Source organism: Cupressus sempervirens, chromosome 11 (genome assembly GCF_028749045.1).
Source record: "Cupressus sempervirens isolate cs-2001-9-10 chromosome 11, ASM2874904v1, whole genome shotgun sequence".
In the NCBI taxonomy this organism is placed as follows: Eukaryota; Viridiplantae; Streptophyta; class Pinopsida; order Cupressales; family Cupressaceae; genus Cupressus; species Cupressus sempervirens.
Window position 1 is genome coordinate 235,818,008 of NC_143128.1, and position 22,073 is coordinate 235,840,080.

The 22,073-nt window shown below is 38.3% G+C and overlaps 1 protein-coding gene and 1 pseudogene across 2 annotated transcripts in view; both read right to left on the reverse strand.

Moving 5' to 3' along the window:
* The window catches only part of HK1 (histidine kinase 1), a 278,995-nt gene that overhangs the window by 200,969 nt on the left and 55,953 nt on the right, over positions 1-22,073 (reverse strand). The gene's annotated exons all lie outside the window — the stretch shown is intronic.
* On the reverse strand, positions 5,426-16,628 carry LOC149529034 (putative RNA methyltransferase At5g51130; annotated as a pseudogene).

Consider the following 22,073-nt stretch of genomic DNA (forward strand, 5'->3'; position numbering starts at 1 on the left):
TTGCTTTCCATATAAGTCCATCATCAATATCTATGCCCATGATACTTTTGCATGCAAACTTTTGTGCAATGCTGATTGTAATGAAACCTTCGTTTCAGCCAATATCTAGGCAGTCCTTGTCTTCAAACAAAACCCTTCCTTAAGACCTTCAACCTTGGGTCTTCATCCAAAGCCTGAATTATTTATGCCCCCTTGACGGTTTCCTCTCATCCTTTGCCGCTACATGATTCAACCAAAAGGTTCCACGCTTGTAATGTATGCGCGTTCTTTTAATGATCTCCTAAGTCTTCAATCAGCTACATTGGTTTAACCGGAAGGTCCCATACTTGTAATTTATGTATGCCCCCTCGACAGCCTCCCCAATATCTTCTGTCTTTGCCCGAACAATCTCAACCAAAAGGCTTCATGCATGTAATGTACGCATGATCCCTCCATAGCCTCAAGTCTTCATACCTGTTTCTACACATGGAACAAACTCATTAATAAAAACATGTTTTATTTTCCTCAGATTTTCTTGCTGCCTTGCCTTTTAGCATAGTTATCTGGATGACTATTTTGTATAAACAGCAGAGTATAGATGATAGGAAAGTCTTCCATTGCTCAGTTCGTATGAACTGATCCATTTCTTTACTTATTTTTTGCAGGTTTTACTCTCGGATGGAGATGCGGGATCAGCCCTCCAGCGTTCAACGCAACAACTTTCCATTCAGGCAATGGATGCCTTTCCTTTCTATCTCTTTTTCAGTACTTTTCTGTTTGTACAATGTGTTTGATTCAGATATTTATGTTAGGGGCTGAGAGCACTAGTAATATCTGAATGCATTGTATCCAAGTACTGTGTAAATACGAACACTTTGTAAAAAAATATTTTTTGAATACTTGAGTAAAAAGTATTATTTTTTGGTACTTGTATCCTGAAAAAGTGATTAATTCTCTATCTTATGCTTCCTGTACTTTGTTTGCTGCATTCTTTTCGTTCTGCACTATATACTCTCAGTAGCTAAACACATTTAGTCAGCAGTTAAAACATAATCAGTTTAGCGTAAAACATAACAATTTAATGCCCAAAGTTTGGAGTAAACTTGATTACTGTCGGGACAGGTGAGGAAGAAGTTCTGGCAATCACTTGGAAGCAGGCGAAGCTATACCCTGATTCGACAGAGGAAAAGAAGAGACTGGAGGAAGCACGGGCAGAGATCCAGAGAGCAACGCAGGCAGAAATGGCACACCTGAAGGACACGCCTGGTACCTCCGTACGGAACTACGTAGAACAGAACATCGTACAGCAAATATTGCAAGCCGAGATACCCATCAGGATAAACGATCTGTTGCTCACTATGCCTCAGCTCCGATCAGCACTCACAAATATCGTCCCCGCTGCTAAACTCTCAAGAGAACATGGAAGGGAGCAGGAAAGTGGAGCAAGTACAACGGACAAAAAGGAGAAGGAAAGTGGCGCAAGTGCAGAAGATCCGATGTTGTTAGCCCTCTCATCCGGACACTATCCGACAGTCGTCGAAATGGGAATTCTCGAGACTGTATTGACGAAAACGATTGTGGATGGAGGGTCCGGTGTCAATGTGTTGCCTGAAGACACCTGGAAAAAGTTAGGATAGCCAACGTTGTGGCTACCTACCTTCTAGTTGTTAACAGCCGATCAACATGGAATCAAGCCATTGGGAATACTCACAGCGCAACCAGTGACAATTGGAACAAAACCATTCTTGTTGGACTTCGTTGTGATTCCTCTCAAGCGGAAAGGGTACGATGCTATTCTGGGTCGGGGTGGCTGATACAAGCAAAGGCGAAGCACAATTGGAAGAAAAATACTTTATCACTTGAAAGCAAAGGGCGGAGGTATGTCATCGATCTACACACTCAGATGGTTGGAGAAGAAGCTTTATCGTCAGATTCTGAAGAAGAGGATGAAAGGAGGCAGAATATAGAACCAGATCAGGAGGGAGTCCTACGATTGGAAGGAGATGACGATCTGGATTCAGTAAATGGTCTTTACCACTGGCAGATAGAGGATTACGAGCTCTTCCCAAGTTGTAATATGCTAAGGATCGATGAAGGTAAGAAAGAAGAAGGAAATGAATGTTTGAAGGAACATGGAGAAGCCGAAGGAGGAAATGAATGTTCGAAACAACACAGAGAAGCCGAAGAAGGAAACGCAGATATGACTGAAGCTGAAGGACAGAACATATAGTACGAACCCAAAAGAAGGAAAGATTCTACTTTACGACTGCGCAGGAATAAAGTATTACGTCGAACCATAGAAATAGTAAAAGGGTACCAGCAGCAAGGAAGACACACGATACGGTCTGCACAGGCAACAAAGCGAAAGGGTTTAATAAAAGTTGCAACAGTACAAAGTGAATGTGTTATTGACAGACAGAAGGGGCAACTGACGGAGTCCATGGTAGCGAACTTCGGGAACAAACTGGGTGATATGGAGATGACACAGAACAGGCGTAACAGGTTTCAACTCGGACAGTGGAATGAGATCAAACCAGGCAAGTTCAAAGTTAAGTGGGTTGGGCCGTATCAGATCCGGGAAGTAGGGGACAATGGAGCAATAAAATTATGGACTTTGGATGGACAGGAAGTGCATCAGGCGGTGAATGGCTCGAAGCTGAAGATATACCACGGCCAGAAGACATCTACATCACAAAATGGCCTTCGGGAGACCCCTTCGTCATTGCAGACCAACGATGACGATAGTCAAAGGGTAAACTGACTTTGCTATTCTTTCTTATAAAAAAAAATTTAACAAAAAGGTACCGTACGGTTTCATATCTAAAGGGAAAAGGAAGTACCGTACGGTTTTTCATATTTGAAGGATGATGTATGGTTTTAGTACGGTTTTCCAAACAATTTAATATTTGTAGTATGGTTTTGTAGACAATGTACGGTTTTCATAATTGAAGGGTTGGTGTACGGTCTTACTGTAGTACAATTTTTTTTGCATTGTACAGTTTTTTAAGAGTTGCATATTGTAACACTGAGACCACCGTATGGGTTTTCATAGCCTGAAAATGTACAGACTTTTTCACTGTGCGAATTTCACTACTTACCGTACGGATTCTTAACTGTTCACCGTACGGTTTTGGAGGAAGTACGGCTTTTGCATATTATAAAGTATGAGAAGTACGGCTTTTTCTTGCAGTGTACGATTTTCTTTTTGGTGTACAGGTTTCAATATTTGAAGAAAACAGTACCGTACGGATTTCATAGTGAAGGGAAGAATACCGTACGGCTTCCATATGTACCGTACAGTTTTTAGGGAAAAGGAGTGTCGTACAGTTTTCAGAAAAAAAGTGGTACGGTTTCCATAATTGAAGATTGGTGCACGTATCGTACGGTTTTCAGGGAAAAGGAGTGTTGTACGATTTGCAGGAAAAAGTGGTACGGTTTCCATAATTGAAGATTGGTGCACTTTTTTTAGATGTACGGTTTTTAAGTGTTGTACGATTTTTTTAAGTAGTGTACGGTTTTTAAGAGCTGAGTATTGTAATTGGAACCACCGTACGGATTTCAATAGACTGAGAATGTATGGACTTTTTCACCGTACGGATTTATGGAGTTTGCGAGCATACATTTTGTAAATTCCGAATTTTGCAATACTCCAGGTTAATGTACGGAATTTGGAGCCAAATTTTGTTATTTTCCATCGTACGGATTTTGAAGACTTGGTGGGATATTGCAGTACGGTTTTTCCAAAAGATTGAAATAGTGAAGACGCCTTCAGAATTGTTTTATCAAAACCCGTGTGCGTGGCAGGTCCAGGAAGGAGGCATCCATATGCAATCAGCAGACAGTGTCAAGATTGAAGCCGTACGGATTTCATCACAGAAGGGTGACAGGACCCCGCGGGGGCGCTGCCCCTCGACCCCACCGGGGGCGTTGCCCCCTGGACCCCCAGTCGTTGCGGATATCAGTCGTGGGAGTTTGACCAGTTGAGAAGACTTGGAGTTGTTGCAGGCATGGAGTGTCTATGTACTAAAGGCACTGAGAGTAGGTGTTGGCCGTGAGGCTGTCTTGGTGGATGCGTAGAGAGCTTGGGAGGAGCTGATCATCCAGTTGGAGGCAGTGCAGTGACACTTGGTTCAGTGTACCCGGAATTGGAAGGCAGAAAGCAGCACAGGTGGCTATCAGGGTCAGATGTCAGATTGGCTAAGGTGACAATGTTGAAGACCAGTTAGTCAGTTAATTTATTTTGGTTGTTGATTTCTCTCGCGATTTTGTAATAGTCGTCAGGAGACGACTTTTCTTTTTGGGGGGATGATGTCGTCGGTAGAAATTGTGTATCAACCGACGGGTTCCTTCGGGAAGGAAATTGTGTATCAGCCGACGGGTCCCTTCGGGAAGGAAATTGTGTATCAACTGATGCGTCCCTTCGGAAAGGTTTTTGTTATGTAGCAGACATAATGTATCTGGCCGACAGATACCTTCGGGAAGGTTCCTCGGAAAGTATTTATAACCCCTTCAGAAGCATTGTAATGAGGATATCAGAACCTAATGTAATATCTTGGCATATGCGAATAATAATGAGTTCTGTTGTTCATGTTCGTATTCTTTATGTGTGCAATTATTAATTAACCTATACGGTAAACATGCTTTCATGCTATGGACGTTTTTTTCTAAGTTTGAAAGGTATATACGTTGATATTGGGCATGAGTTTGTATGCTAGTCCATGCATGAGCTTGCTGGTTAAGCTGCCATTTGATGAACTTTGGACTGCGGCTTCTCTTCTTACTGATGTTATCTTTGGACACCATTTTCTACTTGCTGGCCGCGGGTTCTTGTAATATTTACTGAGAGAGGCTATTTGTTTTACTAGCTTTGATTCCGGCTGGTTGGAGAGTTACCATGCGGGTTTCTTTGCACTTTTTTGGGACTCCATATTTGCTGGTAGCTCATGGGTTCTGATTTTTTGTGTCTTGGACAGCGATTAACTTGCAGATCTGGGCATATTCTCCATGGTTATAGTCGTTTTTTGTAAGCATGAGTTCATCATGCTGTATGGCTACAATTACCTCACCATTTGCAAGGATTTCTTTGATTCTCCAGCTTTGGATGACCTCTCTTGCTGCTGATAGGTTTTTTTTTTTACAAATCTTCTTCTTACTGGTGCATTTCGGGCGCCATATCCTTCATTGTGTCAAAATATTGTGTTACAAGGATCAGATCTGTGATATCGTTTGCATTTATTTTAGGAATGTTACTGGTAAAAGCTAAGACACTATCTTTTAGACCATCAACAATAGCTTGCTGTTGTCGAGTCATGCCCAATTAGATAGATATTTTGATTCTGCATTACTTTTAGCCTGTTTGTTCAGACCAGCATCCTTAAAAAAAATTGCAAAATAAACTTATGTTGCTATTTGACATGAGATTATTTCTTCAGCCAGAACTTGAGATTCATTTTATAAGCACATAAATTGGCCTGTTAAAACCAGATGTACTATTTGGCACCAGCGCACTGATTCTTTCCATTGATCTGAAACCAATCTTATCAAGTAGAATATCCCTAAAAGTCCCTGGCCTAAGAACAATGCTGTGGAAATTTTCTGCTGCGGCCTCAGAAACAAAGTGCTTACTTTCATATGATTTCCATGGTTGAGGCTCTAAAATCAAAATGCCACCTGGCCTAAGAACTTGCCAAAACTTTGCAAATAGACAAAATAAACCTGCATCTCCCTAATTTAGGTGGACCCATTTGGTGACACTTAAGCAGAGCACTGTATCATATTTTGCATCAAACTCACAGTAGGATTTCTGAATGAAATTTTCAGTTCTGAAGCAAACTCTTTCAAGCAGACTCTGATTTGTGTATCTTCCATCAACATTTTCTGATACATCATCCCGTCATAACATGTTTATTCTATCAGATTATTTATTTCTTTCTATAGATTCTTTAACACCAGTAACTGTTTTAAGGTGACTTCTTGCTTTCTATATAACCCTATCATCAATATCTATGCCCATGATACTTTTGCATGCAAACTTTTGTGCAATGCTGATTGTAATGAAACCTTCGTTGCAGCCAATATCTAGGCAGTCCTTGTCTTCAAACAAAACCCTTCCTTAAGACCTTCAACCTTGGGTCTTCATCCAAAGCCTGAATTATGTATGCCCCCTTGACGGTTTCCTCTCATCCTTTGCCGCTACATGATTCAACCAAAAGGTTCCACGCTTGTAATGTATGCGTGTTCTTTTAATGATCTCCTCAAAGTCTTCAATCAGCTACATTGGTTTAACCGAAAGGTCCCATACTTGTAATTTATGTATGCCCCCTCGACAGCCTCCCCAATATCTTCTGTCTTTGCCCAAACAATCTCAGCCAAAAGGCTTCATGCATGTAATGTACGCATGATCCCTCCATAGCCTCAAGTCTTCATACCTGTTTCTGCACATGGAACAAACTCGTTAATAAAAACATGTTTTATTTTCCTCAGATTTTCTTGCTGCCTTGCCTTTTAGCATAGTTATCTGGATGACTATTTTGTATAAACAGCAGAGTATAGATGATAGGAAAGTCTTCCATTGCTCAGTTCATATGAACTGATCCATTTCTTTACTTATTTTTTGCAGGTTTTACTCTCGGATGGAGATGCGGGATCAGCCCTCCAGCATTTAACGCAACAACTTTCCATTCAGGCAATGGATGCCTTTCCTTTCTATCTCTTTTTCAGTACTTTTCTATTTGTACAATGCGTTTGATTCAAATATTTATGTTAGGGGCTGAGAGCACTAGTAATATCTGAATGCATTGTATCCAAGTACTGTGTAAATACAAACACTTTGTAAAAAAATATTTTTTGAATACTTGAGTAAAAAGTATTATTTTTTGGTACTTGTATCCTGAAAAAGTGATCAATTCTCTATCTTATGCTTCCTGTACTTTGTTTGCTGCATTCTTTTCGTTCTGCACTATATACTCTCAGTAGCTAAACACATTTAGTCAGCAGTTAAAACATAATCAGTTTAGCGTAAAACATAACAATTTAAAAGGTATGTTAAATTGGTAACAATAACATATATATTTCTTATCGAAGAAGATACGCTAATCAAAGATATGCATGAATTAAATATATACGTACAATAGCATACCCATTTATATATAGGTGGTAGAGATAGTTACAACGGGCGGTATATATGCATTGCAGATAGTATAAGTTTTAGATCTGCAGAGAGCTGTAAATAAAATTGAAATGATACACAAAAATTGGTGTGATTGATCAAAAATGTGAAGACTTATTTAATTCATCTATTATTGAATGGAATACCAATATTTAAAGATACAACACATACATATTCATGTTTGAGGTTCACCATGAAATAATGCACAGTGGAAAAGCATTACTTAAAATTCCATTGAAAACAACAATGACAAAATCCTTAGAAACATTCAAATTGTTGCATATGAAAGCTTGTATATATTAATGAATAGAGAAGATTGTAGAAGTTGATGAAATCCAACTTCACAGTGCGCCAAGATCACCTGCATGCAAATAGCTTGCTGAAGAGAAACCGAAGGAGCAAAAGCTTCAAACAAAACAAAGCAAGAGAAAATATTTCACAATAGAAAAATGAAATTGCTATGTGAATGATATGAATTTACAATGAGTGAGACGAATATAAAGGCCTCAAAGGAGCTTGTAGAACAAGCTAGAAAGTGCTAGAAGATAAGGTTGACAAAAAAGCATATGTCCACAAAATGTGGAATATCCTCGATCAAGGTGAGGAGATAAGTATGACTTAGATAGGAACAAACTCCCGTGTTGTCAACAACTCATCAACTACAACTAATAAATAAATGCATTAGCCTAAGTAAACTTAAGTAAAAGAATAAATAATTATTTACTCTAACACCCCCCCTTAAGTGCAACTTAGGGGAATGCCTTAAGCTCACAAACTAAGATAAAATGCAGAGTGGGTCCCGGCAACAAGGCCATGTTAGGTACCCATGTACAATGCAAAGAAATGCAACCTCTGAAAACGGGGAAAGAGGGAAAACCTCATGGGAAAAACCCTCCCCCAAAAAGAGGTAAGAACGAACATACTGAAAAAAAACATGAAGGAAGGAAGGCCTCAACAAGACCCCCCAAGGACAACTTCCACCGGAAATGGCTCAAGAGACTCTCGCAAAATCATAAGTACAACCAGCCCCCCCATGAAAGATAGAAAAGATGCCAAAGCCCCCCCAGAATAATGGAGCCCCTGGAGAAAGAATCGAACCAATGAAACTCCAATGCAGAGTAAACAAGGGAACAAGACAAGGGAACCCCTAAATGAGAGAGAAAACTGGAAGGCCTAGCTGATGCTCAAAGCAGAAAATATGAGGATCTTGAAAGGGAATCCCCAAGGCAGGTGTGATGACACTGTCATGAATGTCCACTGTAGAATCCGCAACAGGTGCACTTGGAGGCTCGACGAATGGAGTTGGAGGATTAGGTAGAGCAGAAGAAGAATCCTGCTGAAGAGAAAAGACCTCAACTGAATGTGGTGTGGTAGTCAAAACAGGGATCTTAGGAACAATACAAAGGTTCAAGTATCCTGACTGCACCACATGATGCTCCTGTGAAAGAGAAGTAGTGTGCTCCAACAATGAAGATGGTGGACCAAAGTGTGAGAAGGTGTAGAGACGAGTGGAAGGATCAACTACCCCTATAGCAATAAGACCTATTACACGATCCCGAATGAAGACTGAATCAGCAGTGAACTCAACTGTCTTCCCTGATCCACTACGTATAATCTGAGAAATCGAAAGAAGGTTTGCAGACAGAGATGGAACATACAATACATCATTGAATATACCATCCTGGATGCGAACTAAACCTTTCCCACAGACTAGTAGGGCAGTGTTATTCCCCATGAGAATATGAGGAATGGGAGAAGCCTCAATAGTGGAGAAGACACCTTGAGAAGATGTCATATGGTTAGAAGTACCTGAATCCAGTATCCAAGGAACCTGTGAAGGAGATGCAATGGAAGCTTGTAATGCATGACCCTTTCCAAGATCTGGTGTAGATGTTGAAGATGTGGAGGAAGACTGAAAAGAAGACCCTTGTGAGGTAGAACAGGATGGAGAGGAAATAGTGCTCTTCTAAAGGAGAGCTTGCAAATCAGCAATCTGTTTCTCATAGCCATCAAATCTCTTCTGAAAACAACGTGACTCATCATGAGATCCCTTCTGACAATAGGAACAGGTAGGAGTCTCAATCTTCTTTTTCTCCTTCTTCTTAGAAGATGATGAACCAGTAGAGTGCTAAGAAGAGGAATCAGATATCTACTTCAACTTCTGCTCCTTTGTATCCTTGGCAAGCAATGCCTGTGACTGTGAACTTGTAAGTGAATCCATCTGAGTGATCTTGTACTGTTCCTGAGTTAACCGATCACAAAATATCTCAAATGAAGACATCCTATGTTTGTCACCCAAGGCATCCATAGTGGAGTAGAAAGTGGAAGAGAAGATTTGATACTGTCCCCTCAACTTTGAGAGTATCAAAAAGATACACTCATCACCAATCTTTTTTTTCCCACATCCCTACAAAACTGCACACAAAGATTTGAACTTCAGCAAGAAGTCTTCAATGGTGGGAAAGTTGTCTGGTGACAATGAAGTCAACTCTACATCAAGATGAAGTGCTTGGAACTCATTCACTGTGCCAAACGAAGTCTAAAATTTGGTCCAATAAGCCCATGGAGTGGTCAAACCATCCAAGTGAAACAGTAGACTATCTAAAATGTTCAGTGCAATCAATCTCATGGCCTCATCCATTTTATTCCTATGTTGAATAACCTCAAAAGGGCGTGTTAGAAGAAGTTGGTTCTCATCCAGACATGACCATAAGCCTCTTGACATGAGAAGCCTAGTCATTTGTGCCTTCCAGATGTGATAGTTGTGCAACGTGAGCTAGGTTGCAGAAGGATCCGACATTGAGAGAAGACAGAAGCAGAAGGGTCAATTCTGAAGTAAATTACAGAAAAGTAAATGCCCCCCACAACTGATAAAGATATCCCTCAAATACCAAAGAAACAACTATAGAAAGCACAAAAACTAAGAAAAGAACCTGGATTCCTAATGCAAAGAGGAAAGAAATTGAAGCCTCTACTTCAACACCAAAAATAGGAGCTCAATATTACTCCAAACTGATTCCAAATCTGAAAAGTAGACAATAAATCATGCACTTTTTTTAAAAATAGCATTGAAAAATGTGTCCATATGAGCCTGAATGAAGCCTTTGAAGGTGCAAAAAAAGGGATTTTCGAGTTGCAGAAAAATTTAGGAACAGAGATGTCAAACTTCTTGCACCAATGCATAGATCACAAAATTCTACCCAAAAACAAAAAAATTGCTTGAAAAAACGAGTTTGTATGAGGGAGATATCGTTGTTTGAAAATCACCTCTGTAGTTATTTTTTCTGAATCGCCTCCATCGCACCTCCAAAAAATGTCAGATCTATTATGTCAAACCCTTTTTGTCCTTTTTCTCCAAATACTGAAAAAATGCTCTTCCTCTCGATTGAAGAAAAAATCACAAACAAATTAGGGTTTGTGTCTCTAAATCGCGGCTTCAAAAATCCTTCAACCAAAAAGCAGCAAGGAGGCTTTGATACCATGTAGAAGTTGATGAAATCCAACTTCACAGTGCACCAAGATCACCTGCATGCAAATTGCCTATTAAAGAGAAACCGAAGGAGCAAGAGCTTGAAGCAAAACAAAGCAAGAGAAAATATTTCACAATAGGAAAATGAAATTGCTATGTGAATGATATGAATTTACAATGAGTGAAACCGAATATAAAGGCCTCAAGGAAGCTTGTAGAAAAAGTTGGAAAGTGCTAGAAGATAAGGTTGACAATGAAGCATACGTCCACAGAAGGTGGAATATCGTCGATCAAGGTGAGGAGATAAGTATGACTTAGGTAGGAACAAACTCCCATGTTGTCAACAACTCATCAACTACAACTAATAAATAAATGCTTAGCCTACGTAAACTTAAGTAAAAGAATAAATAATTATTTACTCTAACAAAGATGACTAAAAAGTTGAACAATGGTATCAATAGCATGACTGATAAAAATGTTACCCAGAATTATATATTTGAGAGTGATTTCTCTTTGAATGAAATATTTATTTCGCCTATATTTCCATCAAAAACAAAGGATGGTTTTATTTCTTCAAGTGACCCTTCTTTTTCATGTGATTAAATCCACAGGATGACCACGTATCCTCAAAGTTGTCTGTGTTCATTCATGGCCCTTTGTGTTTGATTTGCGAGACCTTGTACAGATTGATCCTTTCCCTTCTAACCTCAACATAGTTAGACTATTTGCCTCTACTTTGGCCCATGTGCAGTGCAAGACCGGCTCTCATGGAGTTGTAGAAGCCCACGAAGAAGTCCTTGTATGTGTTATTTGGACTAAATTTGGTTTTGGCATTCAACCCAGACCCACTATCAATTTTGTGGCAGAATGATTTAGGTTTCAATTTTTAAATTTGAAATAAGTTTTTTAAGTTCTAAAAGGCTGACAACCTCAAGTCTAATGGACTCATTTGGGAAACTATGTTGTTGAGGAAATTACTGGTGGAATCAGGTTATTACTTTTGGAATTACAAATGAACGATTATACAATTCAGCATATATTGAGTTAAGTATTAGGCAATGAATAAATGAACTTGTAGAGTGTGCATAAAGTTACATATAGAATGTCCTAATATTGCAGTGGATGTTTCATCGCAAATATTTGACAACATCAGAGCTAAGACCTGAATGAGAAATAATAGTGTAAGGCACACTTGGGATTATTCTCAGAGCAGTTTTCCTTGTGTATCTAGCTAAAAGATCATCCTAAAGATTGTGAGCATCATAACGTGTGATTGCTTCATGTTGAAGTTGAATATTGCTAGAAGGTGTGAGTTTCCTGCATTGCTCTACTGAATTTCCAAACACGTGATACTACTAAAGACAGCGGCCACTCTTTGCATGATATTCTTCATTTGGAAGGTAAATAGACCCTCGTATTGGTCTATGCTATAGAAGCAGTGTAGTTTGATCCCTTGCGTATTTTGTGCCTTGGCGTGAAGGGTCGAAAAATTTATGTAGATGACTAATGGATGCCATTAACAGAAGGTCATAAGTTGAGAGGGAGAGTAGAGCAGCCATGTTCTTCAACTAGAGACGTATATGACTATCTTGTTGGTGATAGTAAAGATGCTACATCTTTTTTAAGCTTACCGCTCATATCGAAGCTTGTGAATTTTCATGCAATTATCGATAATTCAATTTTAGATAATTTATTGTTCATTGCTTTGGACTCAACATTACTAGATATAGTTTATGATTTAAGGGATGATGAACCATCTTTCAAGAAAGTATGCATGTTTAACAATGGTGAAAATGAGACTCTTATTGAGGCCCGTGATCTCTATGTTTCTTATAGTACTTCGGGCAGACTTGGACTATCTATTTGAAATTTCAGATATTCATCAATGATGTTCCTCTTACTGATGAACTTGAAGGTGGAGAGTGTTTGAATGGGCACACTCTTGGTTGGACTATGATAGACATTGGAGGATTAGGCTGAGTTGGTAGTGAATTGTTCACAAATAATGTCAATATTCAACAGACACTATGATCGGATGTACATGTTATTCTTACAGTTAGGTTCTGTTGCTTCTAAATAGGTTTTGATACTTCAAAGAGAAGTAATCAACATTCAGAGGGAGTATGACAGTTCATCAGAAACCACCTTGGACAAGGAGGTTGGAAGTTTGATATCAGGTTCAAAGGGAGTTTGATAATCCACTAGAAGCAACCCTAGATGTGTAGGTAAGAAGTTTGGTATCAGATTTAGAGAGAATCTGACAGTTCATTAGAAACAATCTTGGTTGATGAGGTCAGAAAATTGATATCAGTTTCAAAGTGAATTTGATAGTTCATCTGAAGAAAACTTGAATAAGGTCAAAAGATTGATATCTTGATGAGTTCTTCTTTGTAAGGGAGAAGTTTCAAGTGCAAGCCCTTGTAATGCATCTTTCTCCATGAGAAATAAATCTATGGTGAAAGTCCTTAATCCACCCTTTGATATGGTTCATGGCGATGTCATGTGTGTGATGCCGTAAAAACACTATGTGAGATAATTTGTTGTGATTCCTTGTACTTGTGATATGAATATCCTTGTGAGGTGACGATCTCTCAATGATAAGACACTTGCACACTGTTACCTTCATTGTGAGGTGAAGATCTCACAATGAAGGTTAATTCTCTAAATCCATTATTGTGGGTAACATGTGGTGAAACCTGATGACATGTCATAATGGTAGATATCCTAAATCCATTATGGTGTGTAATGCATGTGGTGATACTTGATGACATGCCATAATGGTAAATATCTTAATTCTATGGTGGATAACGCATGTGGTAGTATCTGATGACATGCCATAAAGGTAATTCTCTAAATTCATTAGAGTTTGTTTGGTTTTTGGAATTAAATAACACTGGAATTTTCAAATTCCTACTGACGACATGCCATAATGGTAAATATCTTAATTCTATGGTGGATAATGCATGTGGCAGTATTTGATGACATGCCATAAAGATGTTTCTCTAAATTCATTAGGGTCTATTTGGTTGTTGGAATTAAATAACACTGGAATTTTCAAATTCCAGTATTTGACAATCCAGGAAGTTTTAAATCCGAGAAATAGTTTTTGGAATATGGCTACAATTGTTTGGTTCACTTGGAATTCACCTAGGAATTCATAATGAGATGTGTTTTATGTGTTTGGTTCCATATTTCTGAAATTAGAATACCAGTTTAATAATCCCTCAACATTGGAAAACCCACAATTAATAAGCCCTCAACATTAGATGACAATTGCACAACATCTAGAGTGAAGGATCTCAAGCAGAAAAGAAGAACAACGACAACACCTCTAGTTGAGGATTTAAAAGAAGGTTGTTGTGCCCAAGAAAATGACAAAGTACAAGTGCAAGACATGCAAGAAAATGTTCTCATCATTTCAAGCTCTATGCAAGCACAAGGAAAGCAACAAGGTCAAGGGATGCTCAATTAGGCAAGATAACGGATTGGAAGAGGAAAACATCACCAATGGTGAAGATCTCTATAAGGATTTGCCAAAATCAAAATTGCCACCCAATGAAGAAGAATCAGTGGGTTTGAGCAGCATCATTTCACTGAACTAATCACCATGGCTGGATCTCAACTTGCCTATTGCTCTAGATAATGACCCCAAATGGTTTCATCAAACCCAAGGCTTATCTTCAATTTCTACTCAAATATGAAACATTTCATAAAAATTATGTTTGTTTCCCCATTTTTTTCGGTTCTCATTTACATTCTATTTAAATGGCAAAAATAAAATTCCCAAAACCAAATATCTTCCACAATCCTCAAACCCATGAATTTGACAAAAATGAAACCCACAACAGACAAAACTAAAATAGGCTGAGAGGTAAGATAGGCTTCAAAAAGTTCACAATTTAAGTTATTCTCAATTCTCATTTCAATGAAATTGGAGTTGATTTTCCAATTCCACCTATTTAGATGAAAGATTCAAATCCATGATTTGGGGTGAATGGGAATTAACAAATCCCTATTCCTTTTTTATATTTTGAACCCAAACTTAGAAGGTGTCAACTCTAGAATTTAGCAATGCCAATTCCGGGTCAATTCCACCAAACAAACAAGCCCTTATGGTGGGTAACACATACGGTGAAACCGGACGACGTGCCATAATGGTGGATATCCTAAACCCATTATGGCAAGTAACGCATGTGGTGATACCTAACAACTTGTCATAATGGTGAATATCTTAAATCCTTTAAGGTGGATAACACATGTGGTGGTAACCTAAGACATGCCAAAAGCTAACCCTCTAAATCCATTATCGTGGGTAACATGTGATGATACCTTATGACATGCCATAATGGTAGATATTTTAAATCCTTTTGGGGGATAGCACATATGGTGATATCCGACAACATGCCATAAAGGTAATTTTAAATCCACTATGGTGGATATTGCATAAGTCTCTATCTAATAACATGTTTGCACCTAATATAAAAGCCTCCCTAGCAAAAGAGAGAGTGTTGAAGTTAGCTTCAAAAGGCTTACACATCTGATTCACAAAGATGTTTCAAGTAACACAAAGTATTACCTGAGACATTAATTAATTAATCAATTATTCAATGTGACTCGTCTGTATATCTCTCTCTCATAAATGGATCACAATGATAAGACAAGAAGATGAACTAGAAGTCATTAAGAAGGATTCCTCCCTAACTAAGAGGAAGTGTGCACCTGTGGTTTGACTAGGGTTTAAACCCAAGTAGAGTGGTTTGTTTAGGCTGAACTTAGGTCAAACCAGGGCAGATCCAGGCAAGCCAAGTACAAACCAATTGTAATCAACCAAAATTGATCTACTAAACCATGTGTCCCTAATCCCAATTATTGATCATAATCATAAAAGTCCTAACCAAAAAGGCAATTCTATAACTATCATTAATCTGATCTTATCATCAAAATGGCATAATTCATCAAAGCTGCATAAATCATCAATTAATTCCTAAACATCAACACCAAGTACATTCCACTAAGAAACATTCTATATTTTAGTGTGGAAAACAATTATTACAGAATTTAAGATATTCAACATTACAAAACACAATTTGCTAAAATTCAAATATTTATTACATCAAATTAAACTGGACCTTACAATTTATTCTAGTCACATTTTCATATCCAATTGCTAGTATGATCTTTGTCCGATTAATTGGAAGATCTCTATATTGATAAATATATTTTCAACATTAAACAATATTATCAATAGGTGAAGGGAATTACTAGCTACTTTTTAAAGATATTTCAAGTAGGATGTTAATTATGTAATAACCCTCACCTGGCTATACCAAAATCAAACCCATTCTTCACACTACCCGGGTGTTTGCCATTTTGATAGATGCTTGGCAAGCAAACTTTGTAAACAATGTCAAGAGTACAACTCCAAAAGGAACATAATGTAATTGAACTTTTCCCAATCAATTATGTCATTTATAAAATTTCAGAACAATCCAAACTTTTGAGATTTGCAATGAAAATATAGTTCTGAAATAACAAGCAACTCACTCCAAAAAAATATTACAACTCTCTGAATTTCCAGAATTTTATTTACTAATGGAAAAAATAGATTTGTAAATTTTTGCATACAACTAAATTTTATTTGCAATGATGATGAACCTGGTTGTTATTTGTATATCCTTCTAGTGCCAAATGGAAATGTGCATCTCCAGAACAGTCCAATGCAATGCCCAGTTGAAACAAAGCCTTCTCCCAGAGCATCCGCTGCCTCAAATACCTCCAATGCAGGCCTAAAGAAACCCCCACAAGTCTGCAACAAATAAACTCTCCCCCAAATTTGCAGATAGCAAGTCCCAAATGATAGTCGCCAGATCTGAATTCAAAGCCGCAGGCTGCCAAGCAAATTGCAGGTGTATTTTGTTGATACATTGGGCCTGCAATGATGTCTACCACCTCACATGCTTGTCTCAAATAGATCTCCCAGCCCAGGAAATATGGTGTCCAACCAAGTGACATTTTTTCAGAGATTAAATAAGACTTGCCTTAGATTTCTAATGGCAGACCCACAAATCCAAATCACATTCCAAATTGGAGTTGTGATTGGAAGTAATTAATGCATGATTGGGAGTAATTAATGCAGATAACTTCCTTCAAAAAATCTATTCCCTTAGCCACAGTAGTTACAGTTGGGAAGATGAGCAATTGCCTATGCGAAACTTTGAATTTCTCAAAACCCTCAGCCAGCATCAAGCAAAGAAAATATATTATTCAAGATGCTCCAATTCAACAACAGGTAATTCAATTCTCAGCCAACCGATGAAATATCAACAACTCAAGCACAGTACATCACAGTAGGAGAGGAAGGCAAATTATATACCTCAGCATAATTTGCAAACAACAAACTCAGAAAAAGCCACGAAAGCATCAAAAGAAAATAATTTATCCAAGCATGTTTTTTCCAATAAAATGAGCTCCTATTTATAATCCTTTGTTGGCCAAAGTTTCCTAAAGAACTCCACTTCATAAATTGTGGAAGTTTCCCAAAAGAACTCAACACTAGAAACTTTCCAACACACTTTTTAGAAATATCTGTTAATGTCATTATTATAATACCAAAAATATTATTATAATAATGCAACTTAATAATTAATGAATAAATAAGAGCTCATGCAATTATTAACCTTATTGACTAAGAGTGACGACCAATTGCCAAGGTCACCCATTGCACTGCCAAAAATAGACTTACTAAAAATAGTAAGCCCACAACTGGGACCCCTAAAATACCCTGTCAACTCACGAGGGTCGCTACAATGTGTTAACTCCATCAACTGCACAGACTTGCCAAAAACGGGGACATTACAAATTACAAACAAGCTCTTTGTACACTTGTTACCCGGATATTTTACTGTGAGAACTAGTTAAATTAATTTCGAAGAGAAGGAGAGAGGTTAATTGCCAACTATTCAAAACTCCCTCTCTCCTCGTACTTTTTTCTCTCCCCGTACTAAAACTTTCTCTCCCTGTACTTTTCTCTCTCCTCGTACTAAAACTTTCTCTCTCCACGTACTAGAAATACTCTCTTTCTGCGTATTAAAATCTTTTCAAAGGTTAAGGTTAGGAGGTTTGAGTTTGAATCCGAACTTCATCTAAAAGTTTTCTTCCCTAACCCGAACCTCAATTTGGAGGCATGTAATACTTTGATAGCGAAGGGCTCATGAACGGTTTGGCTTCAACTGCAGGTAAGGCACATGAGCTATTTTATGGTGGTTTGAAGGGCTTAGACAAGGAAAGTACGCAGTTTTAAGAACTTAGACCATCGAATGCAAGAAGCAGGCACAAGAGTTGAATTTGATAATAGGCTCTATCAACACAAGAAACATCGCGCGTCATCGTAGCTCCATATGATCTCAAATGGTCAAAGATTCTTCCAATACAAATATTAAATAGTTTTCAGTGCTTTTGTGTTGAAAGTGTGAAATCTAGAAGCGTAGGCAAGCACGTGAACTGTTTGACCGAATGTCTATTAGTCCTCCAGCCCAAGCACATGGACAGTTTGAAGGTGGCATGACTTCCATTCAATATCAATGTGTATTTCTACCGATGCTTGGAATTTCACAACGGTTTGATAGAAAAGAGAAAGCATGCGAAATGTTTGCAAGGATGTCTTAAGAGAATGCATAAGCATGGCAGCATAAACAAGTGTGTGAACCATTCAAAAAAATGATTCAATGTCCATCTCATATGCAGGAAAAGTCTGCAAAGTTTGGAATTAATACTATGGTGCAATCTGCCTCACGGCATAGTGTCTTGGAGAAGAAACTCATGGCATATTGAATATCAGTTAATGAAAGAAGCCAAGACACATCGTTGTGGGAAAATGATAATGGTTGTCTACAATGAATCATGTGTATTGAATAGTCAATTCCACCTGAAAAAATAATGTCTTGAATGCCAACCCGTCACCTCATTATGATAGTAGGCCTCAGGTTCCTTCTCACAAATAGGAATCAAATGAGCCAAAAACCATAGATGCGAACTATCTAATAGGATACTCCAGGGATAAGGGTTCCTAGAGTATATTGATGGGCAAGTTTGAAGTTTTTGAGAAGCATGCAAGTATCCGACGTGCACCTCTCAATTTGCAGGATAATTACATTGGTATGAGGAGATTGGTAAGACATTCTTATTGAATTTGGTATCCCACGCGAGTTCAAAGGAATTAAATCATCAACATGATGCTTGGTAATACTCAATGTAATAGAGATTATCGTAATAATGGTCTCTTTCCAATCCAAAGTGGATTACATGGTTGCGGAAAAATTGATATCTCTGTTCTACATTGATCTACACATATTGTTTAGCTCATAACACATTTGATGGTCTTAGGCGATTAATTCTCAATGACTTGGACAATCCGTGTGAGGAGGGTGTTTTAATGCTAATACGATGAAGCAAACATCATGCATCATTTTTAGTTGCTCAAGCTAGACAAGGCATGTAAATTGTTTGACATAATGCTCTTGACCCAATGCAGCCACAAGTGTGATGCAAGGCACGTGAACCATCTAATAGCAATTGCAAGGAGGTTTGATGTTCATGAAGAGGCACATAAACTACTTTCTCAATATGTGAGGATTTGATCGATACACAAAGTTGATGATTCCACTAGAGCACTACATTTGATTGTATGTTCATTCATAGGCAACTAATTTCTTTTTTTCATCAATCCTCTACTTATCATGGGCATCGAGTATGGAGAGCACATGAGGACAATCATTCAACCAAATCAAGCTATAAAGTCACCAGTCAAGGCAATGTTGGTAAAGTATAAACATGGTAATTGCTTGACAAAATGTTGGAATATGAATACAAAACATAAAGCTTGGACAAGGCACTATCTCATGTTTTAAGATTATTCCAAAGATATGTCACATCAAGGAATGGGACGATACAAAGGTGTTCCTCTAAAATCAATTCTTTCCGCTCAATGAAAAGTCTCATTCTTTCTATGTAGAGATGAGGAGAAGTTCAAACAATGGCTACTTTAAAGAAGACTTTCAAAGGATTGTCAAAAGAAGGGCATATAGAGATAAAAATCAGCTTAAACAAGATCAATGATGTTGTTCTCCTCTAAGGCCACAGTTTTCAAATTATCTTGTTGTAGAAATGACTTATGTCGTTTCTTGTATCTCATAAGTCAAGATCTTAGCTTTCTTTAGTTAAGGTTAAGCTTTAGAGGTTGAAATTTGCACGAGTTTGAGTTGTAAGAATTTGCCTTAAGGAAAAATCACCCAAGATCAAGGAACTCAAGCACAAGCACAAGAATAGACCAACAAGGTATGATCAGAATAACAATATACTATTCAATTCATATACAAGTACACTAGGAGTGCCTGTATATAAAGGCCTTTGGAATGCTTCTAGAATGCCTATGAGTCAGCACACTAATAAGTCTTACTATAAGGCACATGTCCACCAAGTGTGAATTATCCTCCATTAAGCACATGAGTAAGTGCGATGATGAGAGGATAAGCCTACAAAGGTGTAACATGTAAAATTATGTTGTAGACACCATGTGCTTAATTAAGAGTGCAAATAACTGTGTTGTCTACATGACAACTCAGTTAATGATGCAAACTCCAGTGTTGTAGACACCATGTGCTGAATTAGAGTTGCTTACTCCAGTGTTGTCAACATGACAACTCATAAAAGTATGCAAAATCCTAGGTGTCAAACTAATAAATAATAATAAAATGCATTGACCTAATTAAACTTAAGTAAAGTGTAATAAGTAAATACTTATTTACACCAACACCCCCGCATAAGTGCAACTTAGGGGAATGCACTTAAGCTTAGGAAAGCTAGGATGAAGAATACATAATGGGTCCCGGCTACTAGGCCATGTTAGGTACCAATGTACAAAATGCAATGCAATCTCTTATAAAGCAGAAAAAGAGGAAAAACCTCATGGAAAAAATCCTCCCCCAAAAAGAGAGATGAAAATACAAGATGCATGGATGGATGGAGTAATCAAGACCCCCCCATTACGACATATATCAAGTATATACAAAAGAGAAGTATGAGAAGAACAGAATATCGAAAGAGGAAAAGGTCCCCCCCACAAGAGAAAAGAAGAAGAGAGCCAATGTAGTCCCCCCCCCCAAAGTAGAGTGTCAATCAGTGACAGCTGCTCCAATGTAGAAGCTGATCCAGTGCTATTGAATAATGTTCCTCCCCTTTGGAAGAAACAATGCCATAGGTACATATGAGATGCTTCCCCTATGTGTAGAAAGAATCCCGATGATGAATGGTGTCTCTGAAACCTACTCAACTGTCCCTGTGTCGATACTGACTATTGCCCCTTCCAACATTGCTAAGAAGAACATGTGCAGATCTAGCAAGGATGGATGTAGAACCTGTCCTAAAGAACCATGTGTCTCCTCAAATGATAAAAAGACCTCCTGCAATTTCTGTACATAAGAATCCACAATCATATCAACCTGGAAAGACTGATCATGTAGAGAATGGACAAGAGGGTCAGAGTGAGCCCTCGCAACAACTGGAGAAGGATATTCTTCATCAAAGAGAAGATGTATATCGGCAATGATATCTCCCAAATCTGCTAAGTATGACTCCACAAACAAACCTGAAATATCTGTCAAGAAGTCATCCGCCGATGCTAGAGCTAGAAGACAAGGTGTACCCTGTTGTGCTAAATTGCACGGACCTATCATTGTAGCAATGTATGCATGCGGAATATGTTGATGCTATGACCTTTTGTTGTATCTGTCAATAGGATCCCACATATCTGAATCTGTTGAATCACTATTGCTGATGTCACTATCAGTTTCCACCGTGTATGAAGTGCGGAGAGGATTAGAGGATAAGCTAGGTGAACTTTCCTAAAAGTGAGCATTCCTCTCTATGAAGATCTCATGAGTCTCAAGATCCATAAGTCTATATGCCTTAACATTGTCTTCATATCCAGTGAAAGTACAAGGCCTTGGTGGTGCCTTGCATTCCCTGGAAGATATGTTTGCCCATGCTGGACAATCAAAGACTCTAAAGTGTTTCACAACTAGTTTTCTATCGCACCACGCCTCAAAAGGAGTCTTTCCATCTAAGGCATTATGAGGAGCCCTATTAGGTATGTGATTGGCACTACTGATAGCTTCGACTTCAAGTGATGGATCAAGAGACTTGGCTTGAATCATGCAACTTGTCATTGACTTAAGAGCTCTAATCCTCATTTCTGCAACACTTGTCTTTTGCGGACTTAATGCTACTGGATTCTGAAGATCAATACCCTCAAGTTTACAAAAGTCTTTAAGTCTTGAGTTCACATATCTACTTTCATTGTCCATACGTAGAACCTTGATGGCTTTCCTTGATTGCTTTTCAACATGACTCTTGAAGGCTAGAAACTTGTCAAACACTTCATTCTTGTGATCAAGAAAGTAG